This window comes from Caretta caretta, chromosome 5, assembly GCF_965140235.1.
Source record: "Caretta caretta isolate rCarCar2 chromosome 5, rCarCar1.hap1, whole genome shotgun sequence".
Classification (NCBI taxonomy): domain Eukaryota; kingdom Metazoa; phylum Chordata; order Testudines; family Cheloniidae; genus Caretta; species Caretta caretta.
Window position 1 is genome coordinate 17,331,338 of NC_134210.1, and position 16,220 is coordinate 17,347,557.

General features: G+C 41.8%; 1 long non-coding RNA gene across 1 annotated transcript in view; it reads right to left on the reverse strand.

Moving 5' to 3' along the window:
* Window positions 1–498: 498 nt before the first annotated feature.
* LOC125637188 (uncharacterized) overlaps window positions 499–16,220 on the reverse strand; it is a 60,223-nt gene continuing 44,501 nt past the window's right edge. The window contains exon 4 of the long non-coding RNA XR_007356853.2: window positions 499–715. This is a non-coding gene — a long non-coding RNA (uncharacterized LOC125637188). The remainder of the gene's footprint in view (window positions 716–16,220) is intronic.

A 16,220-nucleotide genomic window follows, 5' to 3' on the forward strand; every position in this document is an offset into this window, starting at 1 on the left:
GTGCCTGCCTGGCTGTGCCCGGACTCGTGTGTCCCGGGAGCGCGCGGGGGGTGGGTGTGTCTGTCTGTGGTGCGTGTTCCTGGGGCATCTAGAGTAGCTGTGAGTGTGTGTGGTTTCCCCCGTCTATCCCCCCACCTTCTTTTTTCACATGGGGAATACCTATCACAAGCTTTTCCCGTCTGTGTCCAGAAAGTCTGAGTCCCTTCCGCTGCTGGTCTGCGTGCTGAGATACTGCATTAAGGTCTGGGTATCATTCGGCTGCTTTTGTGTTCAACCATAATGGGGTTCACTCCTGCAACAGTAACAGCACTAACTGCTTTTGCAGAGGGGTATTGCCTCTTTTTGGCCTGAGCAACTAGTAAGATGTCAGGATCCTGGGGCTGTCCAGGTCAAAGCAGAAATTGATGAAGTCTGGTATTCTCTTTGATGCATCTGTTATTTACAAGGAATGTATAAAGTCCTGCTTCTTGGAGCACAGAATGAACTAAGAACAAAAGGAACAGTTTTGTAGCTTATACAGACTCAAGCCTCTTTAGTCAACAAACTCCAAAACTTGCTTTGTCTTGCTTTTCCCGGTGTCACACTACTCACCATTTGGCTTTCTTACCATCTACTTCTGCCTCTTGCTCTGTTCTTGGCTGTCATTGGTGTCTGGCTGTGTGTTCTCTCTCTTCCCGCCGCCCTTAGGTATGGGCCCTTAACCGTCTCTTACTACCTTAAATGAAGGGCACATTCACATATCAGTTTGAACAAGTTTTTAACTCAACCTATAACAAGGCTTCACCCAGCTCATAATAGTATTTTCAGCCTTTCACGTAAGCTGTGCGTCATCTTTCTTTTTACTTGTAGCCATTTTCCTTGAACCCTCCAACAAGTTTCACAACTCTCAAACAATCTTCTCCCAGAAGTAAATGAAAGCCTCTGGCTAATATTCTGGTATTTTCCAGTGGCATTCCTCACCAAAGGAAATCTCCTGTGGAGCTGTTCTATTAATCACCCCCAATGATCAGTGGTAAATATGTTGGTGGGAGAATGTCTTCTGCTGCCATAGCACTGTCCATACTGGTGCTTTTGTCAGCAAAACTACATTGGTTGGGGGTTGTTTTTTTTCTCTACACCCCTGACCGACAAACGTTTTGCTGACAAAAGTGTTCGTGTAGACAGAGCCTAATGTGTATACATGTTTGCAGGATCAGGGCTAGGGTAGTAAATTAAACAAAAAGTTCTTCTATTATTATTTTTCTTCTTCATTCTGGGGCTTTGACCCGCATTAGGATGTTTACTTATTATAGAACCAGAGGAGTACCAATTGTTCTTTCTGCATGAGTGGAAAGAACAAGAATTTTTCCTGCACTTTTGTTGGTCCAGTATCTGCACCCTCTTCAGTTTTTCCCCCCCTACCACAAACAGTGTTTTTTGTTCATTCCTGGTACAAGAGCCTCAGTAAATCCACCCTATTTAAGGCATATTATTGAATACAGCAAAAAAAGAAAAAAAAGTAAATATTATTACATTTGCTTTTGTTATATTTTCTAATGCAATAATAGACAATTAGCATACACGTGTTGGTGGCTGTGCAGTTTGTCTCACAATTGTTCAAACAATTCAAGTGGTTGTCAGCCATTAAAGGGAACCATGCAATGCAAATCTTAGCTGGAGAACAGAACACATAATCCAGAGTGAAACACCTTCAACAGTCCCACATCAGACAAGTCCAGTGGCTAGAGCACTGTCCCAAGAGATAGCAGACCTTTGTTCAAATCCCTTCTCTCATTAGGCAGAGGTGAGGAATTGAACCGAGGCCTCCCATATCCTGGGTGAGTGCTTCAGCCACTGGGCTGAAGTTATAAAGGAGGTTTCTCTTCCAGAATTTCTTGCAAAAAACAACTTAAGTGCTTGACTCCAGGAGAGGGTTCCCAAGACTCAAATCTGCCCCCATTCTCGAAAAAAAAATCCTAAAATGCAATCCCACTAAGAACTTTAACAAAGGGACCTTCCTAGCCTTCTCTGAGTAATCTAATTAATTAACTCATCCCAGTCTATCTGCCTTGCTTCCAAGTTCTCTGTAGAAATAACCGCCAGATCATTTAACCTTTTCTGCCCCATGGATGCTCTTGCTTAGTTTTAGCTTGCTGAAACACCTTTCATTAGCAGCTACGGTAACAGGAAGACCGCAAAATTATCCAGTGCTGTTTCTTGCATCTAAAGACCTTTTGTGAATGTAGCTAAGGAGATCAACGGGTGCCTTCATTTCCAAGTCATCCTTAACAATTTGCTTGCAAAGACTGGTGAAAAGCTCAGTCTTGTTCTCAACGCTCTGGAGTTTACATCTTCAGGATAGCTGCTTGGTGAGTTTTGTGTGTGCTTCTTTAGTCTTCACTCCTGATACTTTTAAGTTTCTTGCCTATGAAAAAAAGCAAACCTTTTTCCTGACTCCATCATACTTATGAATCGTATTCTCCAACTGTGTTAATATTGTGTCTGTGACGGAGTTGAAAACCTTTTATTCAAAAACTTTCAAGATCGGATGACCTTCCATCTTTTGCAAGTTTACCTGGCATTACTCTCCTCCTTTGAGATAATTTATCTCTGCATGGATATTGCTAAACGTTTGTAAACAAGTATGAGCCATACCAACTGGGAGGAAGAAATTAATCAGAAAAATAAGAATGGTAATGGGGAATTGTTTAAGAAAACTTTACTAGCTGCCCAAAAACCACCAACAACCACATACCACACAACAGAACCACTAACCCAGGAACTTATCCTTGCAACAAAGCCCGTTGCCAATTGTGCCCACATATCTATTCAGGGGACACCATCACAGGGCCTAATAACATCAGCCACACTACCAGAGGCTCGTTCACCTGCACATCCACCAATGTGATATATGCCATCATGTGCCAGCAATGCCCCTCTGCCATGTACATTGGTCAAACTGGACAGTCTCTACGTAAAAGAATAAATGGACACAAATCAGATGTCAAGAATTATAACATTCATAAACCAGTCGGAGAACACTTCAGTCTCTCTGGTCACGCAATCACAGACATGAAGGTCGCTATCTTAAAACAAAAAAACTTCAAATCCAGACTCCAGCGAGAAACTGCTGAATTGGAATTCATTTGCAAATTGGATACTATTAATTTAGGCTTAAATAGAGACTGGGAGTGGCTAAGTCATTATGCAAGGTAGCCTGTTTCCTCTTGTTTTTTCCTACCCCCCCCAGATGTTCTGGTTTAACTTGGATTTAAACTTGGAGAGTGGTCAGTTTAGATGAGCTATTACCAGCAGGAGAGTGAGTTTGTGTGTGTATGGGGGTGGGGGGGATGTGAGAAAACCTTGATCTATGCAGGAAATAGCCCGACTTGATTATGTAAAGAGTTGTCACTTTGGATGGGCTAGCACCAGCAGGAGAGTGAATTTGTGTGGGGGGGTGGAGGGTGAGAAAACCTGGATTTGTGCTGGAAATGGCCCACCTGTTGATCACTTTAGATAAGCTATTACCAGCAGGACAGTGGGGTGGGAGGAGGTATTGTTTCATATTCTCTGTGTGTATATAAAGTCTGCTGCAGTTTCCACGGTAAACATCCGATGAAGTGAGCTGTAGCTCACGAAAGCTCATGCTCAAATAAATTGGTTAGTCTCTAAGGTGCCACAAGTACTCCTTTTCTTTTTACAATTGAGAAAGGCCATATTGATTTAAAAACCAACCAACCACACCAATCTGGTTTAGAAGGGAAGTGAAGGCAGCTATAAAAAAAAAAAAATACAACAAATGGAAGAAAGGGGAAGTTGACAGTAATTAATATAATTCAGAAGCTATGAATTGTAGAAAATTGATAAAGGAAGCAAAGGGACACAATGAGAAGTCTATAGCTAATAGATTTAAGGACAATACGAAGGAGTTTTAAAAGTATATTAGTAACAAAAAGCATCCTGACTATGGTATCGGTCCATTACTAGATGAAATGATAGAATTATCAATAATAATGCAGAATAGACAGAAACATTCAATAAATATTTGTTCTGTATTTGGGGAAAACAAACAGATGATGTAGTCATATCATAATGCTCTTTCAATTCCACTAGTATCACAGGAGGACGTTAAATAGTAGCAGCTAAAGTTAGACATTTTAAAATCAGCAGGTCTGGATAACTTGCATCCAACAACTTTAAAAGAGCTGTCTGAGGAGTTCACAGGACCATTAATCTTGATTTTCAATAAGTCTTGGAACACCAGGAAAGTTCCAGTAGACTAGAAGAAAGATAATGTTGTGCCAATATTTAAAAAGGCTAAATGGGGTGACCTGGGCAATTATAGGCCTGTTAGTCTGACATTGATTCTGGGCAAAATAATGGAGCAGCTGCTATGAGACTTGATTAATGAAAAGGAGGGTAATATAATTAATGCCAGTCAATGTGGGTTTATGATGATATCTTTTTTATGACATTGCAAATTTAATGCCATATACTTAGACTTCTGTATTTGACTTGGTACTGCATGATAGTTTGATTTAAAAAAAACCTAGTAAGATATAAAATTAACAAGGCATATATTAAAAGATGGCTAATTAGTAGGTCTCAAAATGTAATTGTAAATGGGAAATCATCATCAAACAGGTGTGTTTCTAGTGGGGTCCTGCAAGGATGTGTTCTTGGTTCTATGCTATGTAACATTTTTATTAATGACCTTGAAGAACATGTAAAATCACTGATAAAGTTTTCAGATGATACAAAAATTGGGGTAGTGGTAAATACTGAAGAGATGAGGTCACTGATACAGAATGACCTGCCTAGTAAGTTGAGTGCAAGCAAACAATAGACATCTTAATATGGCTAAATGCAAATGGACACCACTGGGAACAAAGAATGTAGGCTATACTTACGGGATGGGGGACTATCCTAGGAAGCAGTGACTCTGAAAAAGATTTGGGGGTTGTGGTAGGTAATCAGCTGAACATGAGCTCTCAGTACAACTCTGTGGCCAAAAGGCTAAAGCAATCCTTGGATGCATAAGTACAGGAATCTTGTGTAGGGTAGAGAGGTTAGTTTACATTTGGCACTGGTGCAACAGCTGCTGGAATACTGTGTCCAGTTTTGGTGTCCAAAATTCAAAAAGGATGTTGAAAACTAGGACAAAGTTCACAAAAGAATCACAAGAATGATTAAAGGATTAGAAAATGTGCCTGATAGTTAGAGACTCAAGGGGGTCAATGTATTTAGCTTAACAAAGAGACGATTAAGGGGTGACTTGATCACAGCGTGATCCTGGTAAACCAAGTGTGAGCTCTGGCCAAGGCTGTAGGCGTTAGCTATGACCAAGTCATAGCTGGAAACCAAACCAGCTCACTTGTATGTTAGTTTTGTTCAAAATAGGTATTAGTTTTATAAGAACGCAGTTAGTGTTTAGGTTTCAGAGTAACAGCCGTGTTAGTCTGTGTTCTCAAAATGAAAAAGGAGTACTTGTGGCACCTTAGAGACTAACCAATTTATTTGAGCATGAGCTTTCTACAGCTACATCTACACTTCATCGGATGCATACTGTTAGTGTTTAGAGTCTGAAAAATATTTATAAGTTACAGCATGCATTAATCTCACCTGTAATGTCTGTATTCCATGCTGCAAGGTAACATAAGTTTTATAATTGTAAAGATGCCTGCTCTGCACGTGTGAACTCAGACAGGAAAGTGGTTCCCCCCACTCATTAAGAAGGGCTATTAAGACTTAATGGGCCATCTAGGACAAAAAGCTGTGTTGATTGACGCATCCACCCAAGAAGAAGTTGCATGCAGGAGCCCTTGTTCCATCAGTTGAACTCTGGGAGAAGGTGATATAAAGATGCTCACAAGAAGAAATGGTTCTCTCACGGGGCCAGGAACACTAAACTAAGGCAGAGATCCCCCAGGGGTTACCCCTGGGTCTGCTGTGAAAGATATTTTGAAATGACAGATTACTACATCCCTGTCATCGATAGGAACCATAGATAGTAATTCATTTGTGTGTATATGCTTGCTTGAATCTGTAAATAACTCATTTCTTTTTCCTGGTTAATTAACCTTCAGTCAGTTTATTACAGGATTGGCTATAGGCGTTTTCTTTAGTGTGAGATCTAAGTTACAAATTGATCTGGGATAAGTGACTGGTCTCTTGAGACTGGAAGCCACCTGAATATTGTGTGATTTTTGGAGCAGTGAGGCAGGGGACAGTGGGGAGAGGAAAGGGGAGAGAAGGAGATGGTGGGCAGGGGGTGCAGGAGCCCAGCAGATTGCATCCCCTTGGCAGCAGCTGGGGCTGCCCCGTTAACAGGCCCATTGAACCCCCACCCTGATGAGCTCCGCCCCCCTGGAACTAAACCACTTCAATGAACCCTCTCTCCCCTTGCACCCACCACCCCACTGAGTCCCAACCAGCAGCATCTGGCACCACCCCACCAAGGCCCACTCCCCAGCACCCAGACCTTCCTGTTGAGCCCCAGCCACCTTCACCTGGACTCCCCTCCAGGCCCATTGCCCCTGTATCCGGAACCCTGCAATGAGCCCCTGGGTATCGAGATCCCCCACTGAGCTGCCCACACCCATATTGCCCCACACAAAACCCTCTTACCCCACACCTGGATCCCCCACACTAATCCCCTCCACACTTGGATCCTGTTGGGCTGAGCCTGCCAACACTTGGTGCGCCTGGTGCAGAGGCAGGGCCCTGGTGTGTTTCTGGGGCAGCCTCACTGCTGAGTCCATGTCCTTGGGGGAATGGGATGGTGACTGCAGGGTGATCTCCCACCTCCATGCAGCAAGTGGCCTGTGAACCCCACTGCCATGCTGGAGCCTCCACATTTATTTATTGACAAATGAATTTTATAGAATTTTAAAATATTGTGTTCAGAATTTTTATTTTTTGACGCAGAATTCCCTCAGGAGTAAAGATTGTGTGTTTCACTAAAAGATATGGCGTAGGAATCCTTTTGGGGAAGTTTTGTGGTCTCCTGACCTCCTGTACAACACAGGCCACAATGGTCCCTTCTGGCTCTGGAATCTATGAATCTTGTTCTGTGAAGTAGCAGCTTCCTTACATGAAATGAACCCAGAAGACCATAATTCCAACAAAGCATCTCAAAGCTCACCAAGTAAACCGCAGTAAAGGTTTTAATATCACGGTCTGGACTCGGCAATTTTTTGCTCACAATGTTAATTTTTGGACAGAGAGTATACCATGTCTCAGCCAAAGCAAGGAACGAAAGCGCTGAAATGTTCGTTTGCAAGCTATCAACTTCTGACTTAATTCTGGCATGAGAGTGTGTGAAGCGTTGATCTTCTCGAAAGCATCAAGAACACGCTCAACCTGATTTTGAAATGGATGGATTGCCACAAACCTTGCTAACCATCTTGTCATGATTTGGCATTTAATGTAATGCTAATATGCTTGTTGGAATTATTAATATTTGAAATTAATATTGATGAGAAACCACCAAACACTAATTTAATCTAAATTCCTTCATTAAATCCAAAGGCCAAATGGTATTTGTACCATTGCTCTAAATATTCCTAAAAAACCTAAATAATAAGCAATTTACTGCACCCAATAGAGTAACAAAACATTTATAGGCATTTAAATGATCAAGATACTTACACTGTGGTCAGACAAGTATTGGCAATGAACCCTTTAAGAGTTTATTTTTTTATACCCCTTAACAAACAGGTAACGTCATTGCCAAATACCGACTTTAGCTGAAAAACAATTTGAGACAGTTCACCCATATATCCAGTCTTAATTCAGATAAGATTTACAACCTCCTTTCTTCCCAAAGCCTTTCCTTTTTTAAGATTTACAACTTCCTTTTTTCCTCCTCCACAGCTTTTCCATTGCACCTGGCTTCACTTAGGCTTTAAGACTGGTGTGTAGTTTGGTAAGGGCCATGTTGGCTTATTTTAAGATATATTCTCTGTTTTTTTTAAAACAATCTGTAGTAATCTGTACTGGTCAGAGGCCTTCTTTTTAGAAATTTCCTTCTCATTTAGTTATTCTTTCAACGAGATATTCTCCCTACTTTATTCCTTCTGGCTTTATAAGTTATTTTCAAGGCCTTCCTTCTACTTTCTAGTCAGGGGCTTTCTTATCAACACATTTCATTAACCAATCTTCAGGTAATGAACTCTAATTCTTTAAGTTCATATTTATCTTATAATGCTTTCTCTACACATCCCAAAACCTAGCAGAAAGTCAAAAACAGGATTTACAATCTTTGAATAATAATAAAAAAAAAGAACAAATTTGTGAATAACCATTGCAGCAGTTTCTCCAACAAAATTAACTGAGCAGACAGCACATGGGATGAAAGATGCATTCTGATTTACCTGCTGAATTTGATTTTGAACACCTTTCTGTGCATGTTGCCCCATTGTCATAGTTTTGTCCCCTTCAATCAGCCGTATCTAAGCTGTCTTTTTTCAAGCTTCTCTAAAATAATCTGCGTAATGCCCCCTCCTATTTTGGTGTGGATATCAATGAAATGTTAGTATACCTTAACAGTGGAGACAGTTGTTCCATTGGGGACAGGTCTGCAGTGCAAACAAACAGAAGAATTTAGCTTTCCTAATCTTGTCAAAAATAGTCTCAAAAATGTCTTTCAATCCTACTGATAAATACACTTTGAATTTGATTTGATAAGAACATCACCCTTTGTGGTGCCAGCCTTAATTGCTTCCACATGCTCTCGCAACACCCTATCATACCTTGTAAGCAATTCAGATAACCCCCCAAAATTACCTTTACAAAGACTAATTGCTTGTCTGAATCTTTCAAATCTAAACACCTCTCACTTTACAGCAAAATATCCAAGAGACAATACAAAATATTGTGCCATACGTCCTTCTGCATCTGACAGTAGGTTTGCACATTTTTGTCACTTGTGTGACCCTTTTCCAGTCATTCTGCAAGTTCAATCTAGAGAGTGTTTGCCTCCACATTCTTTTGAACGGTCACATTGGCATACACATGCATTAAAATGGAGAGTTTCTGAACCCAGTTTTATGGTTTGCAGAGAAGATGAGGAATTTGACTGGAAAAGCAAATAAATGAAACAGAACAAGGAGGCAAGAGTCAGACTGCTTCTACGAAGACTGCTGGAGTAACTCCCCCCTAGGAGTTTTGACAAAGAACCGTGCTTTAATACTTGCCTTTCTTTGTGTTGGCTAGGTCAAAAGCCTTGTTCTAAATTAACAACAGGACCATTTTCTACCAAAAAAAAAAAAAAAACCAACCCCAAACAAACAAACCCAAAAAAACCCCACAAAACCTCTCACTTGTGGCAAAAATCCCAACCCACACTTCCAATAATCAAACCAGTTTCAGTGCCCTTATCCATAACAATTGCATTAGCAACCAACGGGAAACTTTCTGTCCAAGAATCAGAGACTCCAGGACCCAACAATTCAGTTTCAAGTTCTGTGTTAGAATCAGACTCCAGCACCCAACAAGCCCAAATGAATGTCCTCACTAGCTAAGGACAGCTCAGAAGTGCCAGTAGCAGAACCATCATCAGACTTTTCACTATGTACATGGCTGTAGCAGTTCCTGGACTCACCAGTGCAGTGCCTCCTGCTGGTCATCTGGGAATTAGCTCTTTTCCAGCCTCAGAGGCCTCCTTCTGGGCAGTGTCTCACTTGCCTCAGGCCCCCCGTGTTCCTCCCAGACCCCAGTGCTCTTTACCTTGGAGTGCTGCCCCCTGGCAGTCCCCACACTCTGGGTCTCCCCTCCCAGGGGAACCCCCAATCCACTATACCCATCTTGCCTCAGTGGCTACTGCCAGTCATCATCTAGCCCCCACTCCACTGGGGCAAACTGCAGTCTGTCATGGTCACTCATCACTGGCAAGGAGGTTGGACCAGCTGCCTCTGCCTAACCCCAGGCTGCACCTCTGTAACCCCAGTACCTGCTTTGGCCTTTAGCAAGGCCTCAGCCTGGGGGTTTGCCAGGCTGGAGCTCTCCAGCTCCTCTTGCCCTTCTACAGCACTGTTCTACTTCTAGTACCCTGAGCTCCCACACAGCGAGGTCCTTCTCCCTCCAAGACTGGAGAGAGACTCAAACTCAGCTCCTCCCTGTGCTCTTATAACAAGGCCAGGTGTGGCCTGATGGGGCCTGGCCCCAGCTGTGGCTTCCTCCCCAATCAGCCCAGCCTTCCTCTACCAGAGCAGGGTAACTGCCCCGCTACAATTGCCAAACTTCACACCTTTCAAGAAACTTTGCAGACTAAGCCCAGTCTTCTGATCTTCTTTTTCATAGGCCTGCTGCAGCTTGTGCTTTTGAGCGCTGCTCTTGTGTTTGTAGGTATTCATGGAGAAAATGATGGTTGCCTGTAAGAATTCTCCAACCAATGAATTACTAGGTTTGGAATGACTGTGGTAGCAAGTAAAAGGTGTAACTAAAATTCTGAGAGAAATCTGGTGAAAGGTCATAATGTGGCTGTGAAACTCAGACTTATATCAAGTAAAACTAATGACCCAGAGTTCAGGAATACAGATAAGGTCAATTGAGGTCAAGTGAAGGGAGCAGTTACAGAGAAGGCTAGCGACCGATGACCCGAAGAAAAGAGCAAGTAGTATAAAAACAGGGCCCTTTATGGGTCCTGGCCTTGTTCCACTGGGGCTGTATGAACCCTGCTTTGCATGGCCCTGGTTACTTGTCCTCACTTTCAAGGCCCTTCAGGATCTATCCGCACCCTACCTGTCATCTCTCATTCAGTATCAAAAGGTTGACTCCCACCTCTGATTGGCCCATGATGTCAGCCCCCATCATGCAGTTGTTAAATTTTTAAACAACCACCTTTGTGCTCCCTCCCATGCTGACCCAGACACTTGGGAGGAGCTCCCCATAAACATCTGCAAAACTAACTCATTCTCTTCCTCCAAATCAATCCTTAAAACTGAAACTTACTAACAGTTTGACAATGATTCGGCTGATGGTGTGCTGAGACCATACTATCACACTGACCAGTGCCCTCTCATTCTTTGTACTCCCTAGTTCGTCTGTTTGTTGTCTCCCTCCATCTTATACATAGATTGCAAGTTCTCTGTGGGAAGGGACTGTCTTTTTGATCTGGGTTTGTACAGCACCTAGCAGAATGGGGTCCTTGTCTATGAACGGGACTCCTAAGCACTCCAATAATACAAATAATAATAAAATAATGATCATTTCACATTCCCTTGGGCATCCATATTCTCGCTATAGCAAACACTCCCAATGCCAAAGTTATCCAGCTGCTAATATTTTGCATTTAAGTCCACTGTCAAGTTTAAGGGCTACCACTGTAATTACTGTACTTTAAAAATAATTATTTTACTACAAACACTTTTTTAAGCCATGCAGATAAATTATGTCATTACTTATAACAGATCAGAAGTAACTTTATAAAAAAAGTGTACTACAATAGGTAACTTTTCTTACTCTTCCCACTCAAATCTCCTCCCTCCACCCTTCAATACACCTCAGCAAGAACCATCTCAACACAAACTTTAGAGTCCTTTAGGTTACTTTCCAAGTGTACCTGATTTGCAAGATCATCAATCATTTTTTAAAAAATACCTCTTGGCCCAGATCCCTGCTGAAATCTCCTCATTTATAAATGTCAATTAGTAGTATTACAATTGGTTTTAGAATTCTGTAATTCTAACATAGCAGTATTTGCTTGAAGCTCTCTGCTGTTTGAGCAGGTGTTGATCCTACTGGGAAAGGGTTTTAAAAAAGTTATTTTGACTTCTGGCTCGTTACCCTACTGAGTATGGCACTATGGGAGAGAGATGTTCTAAGGTGTGGGCTCAGCAGTTATAGGGAGGAACCCTGGGGGCAGTCCAGCCTGGGTAGAAAGCTGATCTTTATCTGATCTGGAACTGATCTTTATCTTATTGTTGCTATCAGTCTTTGTTAATAAAATTAAATAGCAGGATAGGGATGAATTTGAACATTACATACTGTATGGACTGGGGTTGTAGAGTTGGTTGAGAAAGGCACCTGCTCACACCAGTATAACATTTCTTCTAATATATTAATGAATCCCACCTAAATTGAAGATTCTCCTTTGAATATTTTATTGTATGCTTCATTTGGTGTCTGTGGTATATACTTTATGTATATGGAACCAGAGATGTATATTTTTAAAGCTAGAGCAGTGCTTTATGGGGGGGGGTCTTCTGTCTGAGTATTCATGGAGGTGAGTCCTGGTTCAACAACAAAAAATACACGACCATGGGCCTGTAGAACAATATTTCGGTGCTTGGGCCACAGTCAGTGACCTCCACAGAGCTGGATGCTGTACCTCTACCCGTGATCACATATGGACAGCAGCCCACTGATTATATCATCTTCATAAAACAGAGTATGTTTGGGTTTTTCAGAACCTGAAACTGATCTCGCTTAGAGGGGAACACTTGATATCCTATTATTCACCTGCTGTAGCTAGATCATATGTATTTACAAGCAGAGGATTATGAGATTTGCAAATGTCCCTCACCTTGGATGACCTGGAGTCCTATTCAGATAGTTGTAGCTGTAAGCTGGAATCCATGTACCTTGTCACTTAAAATTACCAGAATTAGTGTAATCACCCTTAGACCCTTTAACTGACTCAGGACTGATTCACTATGGCCTTACAGATAGTCATCTATGAACTGGAGAAATAAGTAACTGTTATCTTTGGACTCCATTCTCTCCTTTGTGAGGGAAAACGTATAAGGAGGAAAAACTTTGGGAGATAAAACTTGTGATGTTTCCCATGTGTGAGCATAGAAGGGTGGAGTGGTTTCAAACACACATTAATGGAAGAAGCTGGCAGTTCTGCTTTCTTTCAACTTCAGGTTGTATTATTGTGCTGTTTCCCCTGTGAGTTTTGGAAGGAGAGAAGCCTAACCAGCTACCAAAGGAGCCTGAGCCGCTTTAATTTAAGCAAAAAACAGACCAGGAGTAATACAAATAACTCAAAGGTTTTCATTAGTGCAGAGAGACAGGAACCAGGCGGCTGGTTTCATTTCCATCCAGGCTACGGGAACCATACCTGTTTTGGCCAGGACAGTCCTCTTTTTAAGCTCTGTCCTGGATGTCACAACTTTTTTGGCAAAACTGAGCATTTGTCCCATTTGCTCTTTCCCTACGGGGAACACGGAGGAATGTTCAGGCAAGAGCAAATGGGACAAATGCCCAGTTTTGCCAGAAAAGTCATGATGTCAGCTCAGGCAAGTGGCAACACCAGGTGGTTTGGGTTGTCAGCTTGGGGGGGCTTGAACTGTCGGCACCGCACAGCAGGGCTTGGGTGAGCAGTGACGCAAGGTGGGGCTTGGGCGAGCAGCGATGCAGGGTGGAGCTCAGGCGAGCAATGATACCACATGGCTCAGGGGGGCGCAAGTTGCCTGGTGTCGCTGCTTACCCAGCGTCCCATTTTCACTTTAGTGAAATATGGTCACCCTGATTCAGGCAGGTTTCTTACCTTTTTTTTTTTTTTGTTACTTTCATTTTCTCCCCAATTTTGAAGTTTTAGCTCTTTAAATTTCTCCAAGTCATGTTCACATCCTTTTTCCTGTTTGTCTCACATGTTTACCCAGCTTCCTGTTAGTTTATTTTCCCTGACTCTGTTTGCCTGTCTCCTCAGGGGATCTCCTCCTGAAGACAACCTTCTTGAGACTGCTCTGCCAGGAAAATAACCCTTCAGGAGAGCCAATCTCTCTGGGCAACCTAATGAGCGCAGCTGGCCTGAAGTAGGCTGCCTGCTTAACTATGATGCCTAATTGGTTGGCAGAGTCAGCAAACTGTCTCTTAAGCCCAGCAGTCAAAGCATTTGTGCATGGCTTTGATAGCTCCTGCCCTGTCCCCAGACTTGTCTCACTGCAAATAACCCGATTCTGACCTTTGGCTCAGATCCTGACCACTGACTTTGGCTGGGACCCTTGGCTTTGGCTTCTGGCTCCCGACTCCGACTGTGACCTTTGGCCTCTGACTCTCACCTGGGTTCTGATTCCTGTTTTAACCCCTAGGTCTGACTCCTGTGCCAACCGCTAGGCATGACCACCCACATCCCAATCACATGGCACTTTCCTTAGCTCTGTCCAACAGCCCCACTCCCAAATGGCATGTAACAATCCGTTTCTAACATTCTAATCTCCTGTTTAAAGGGATATTAACCAAAACATGAGCTTGCTGTTTAAATAGCGTGCAGAGTGGAGAAGAATATCAGTCCAGTTGTACCCTGTTGCCTTTCACTGGGGAAAATGCATCTCTCTGTAGTGGAAACTAAACCTGTGCTGCTATTGTATTATATTTTTCCTTTGTGAATTTAAATAAGTTTCTCATTCTCAATCACGTTCGCAAGTCAAGTAAGTTACTATCATAGTGCAACTGTCCACGGACTCCAGCACTTGGTCATAATTTGCATAATCCCCTAAAGAGAGCTGGTCAAAAATTGTCTTTTTTTTTAAAGTTTAATAGTGAGGGTGGTTAACTATTGGAACAAACTACTGAGGGAAGTGGTGGATTCTGCATATTTGAAGTCTTGAAATCAAGGCTGGGTGCCTTTCTTGAAGATATGCTTTTAGTCAAACATAAGTTTTTGGGCTGAAAAGAGGGGCATCTGGGTGAAATTTTATGGCCTGTGTTATACAGGAGCTCACACTAGATGATCTTGCATCCAAGAGTTTTAAAAGAGCTGGGTGAGGATCTCACTGGACCATTAATGTTGATTTTCAATAAGTCTTGGAATACTGAGGAAGTTCTAGAAGACTTGATGACAGTTAATGTTGTGCCAATTTTTAAAAAGGGTAAATGGGATGACCTGGGTAATTATAGATCTGTAAGTCTGACCTTGATCTTGGGCAAGATAATGAAGCAGCTGATATGGGACTCAATTAATAAAGAATAAAGGAGGGTAATGTAATTAATGCAAATCAACATGAATTTATGGAAAATAGATTATGTCAAATTAACTTGATTTTTTTAAAGAGATAACATGTTTGGTTGATAAAGGCAATAGTGTTGATGTAATAGACTTCTGTAATTTGACATGACATTTTGATTAAAAAATAGAATAATCTAAAAATTAACATGGCACCCATTGAATGGATTAAAACTGGCTAACTGATAGGTCTCAAAATGTAACTGCAAATGGGGATTGTCATTGAGCAGATGTTTCCAGGAGGGTTCTGCAGGGATTGATTCTTGATCCTATGCTTTTTAATATTTTTATTAATGACGTGAATGAAAACATAAAATCATCACTGACAAAGTTTTCAGATGACACAAAGATTGGGGAATTGGTAAATAATGAAGGGGACAGGTCACCGATTCAGAGTGATCTATATTGTTTGATAAACTGGGCAGAAGCAAACAATATGCATTTTAACATAGCTAAATGTGAATGCAGCTCATACTTAAATGATAGGAGATTCTATCCTGGGAAGCAGTGACTCTGAAAAGATTGGAGGCCATGGTAGATAATCAGTGAAACATGAGCTCCCACTGTGACACTGTGGCCAAAAGAGCTAATGCGATCCTAGGATATATAAACAGGGGAATCTTGAGTAGGAATAAAGAGGTTATTTTATCTCTGTATTTAGTACTGGTGCAACCATTGTTGGAATCCTGTGTCCAGTTCTGGGGGCCAGAATGCAAAAAGAATGCTGATAAATTGGAGAGGGTTCTGTGAAGAGCCATGAGAATGATTAAAGGTTAGAAAACCAGCCTTATAATGGTAGACTCAAGGAGCTCCATCTATTTAGCTTAATAAAGAGAAGGTTAAGGGATGATCTGATTACCGTCCATACATACCTACACAGGAAACAAATATTTAATAATGGGCTCTTTAGCAGAGAAAGAAAAAACGTGATCCAACGGTTAGAAGTTGAAACTAGACAAAGTGAGACTGGAAATAAGGCATACATTTTACTTTAGCCATTGGAACAATTTACCAACAGTCAGGGTGGATTTGCTATTCCTGACAATTTTTAAATGAAGATAGACAAACATCCAAAGAGATATTCTCTAGGAATTACTTTGGGGAAGTTCTATGTCATGTGTAACTCAGGAGGTCAGACTAGATGATCACAGTGGTCTCTTCTGGCCTTAGAATCTATGAATTTGTTGGAATTAATTTTCCTAGTCTTTATATGAAGTGTCAACAATCCCTGGAAATGTTCCTATCCCAGGGATATTAATTCCAAACAGGAACATTGTGGTGGGAAATA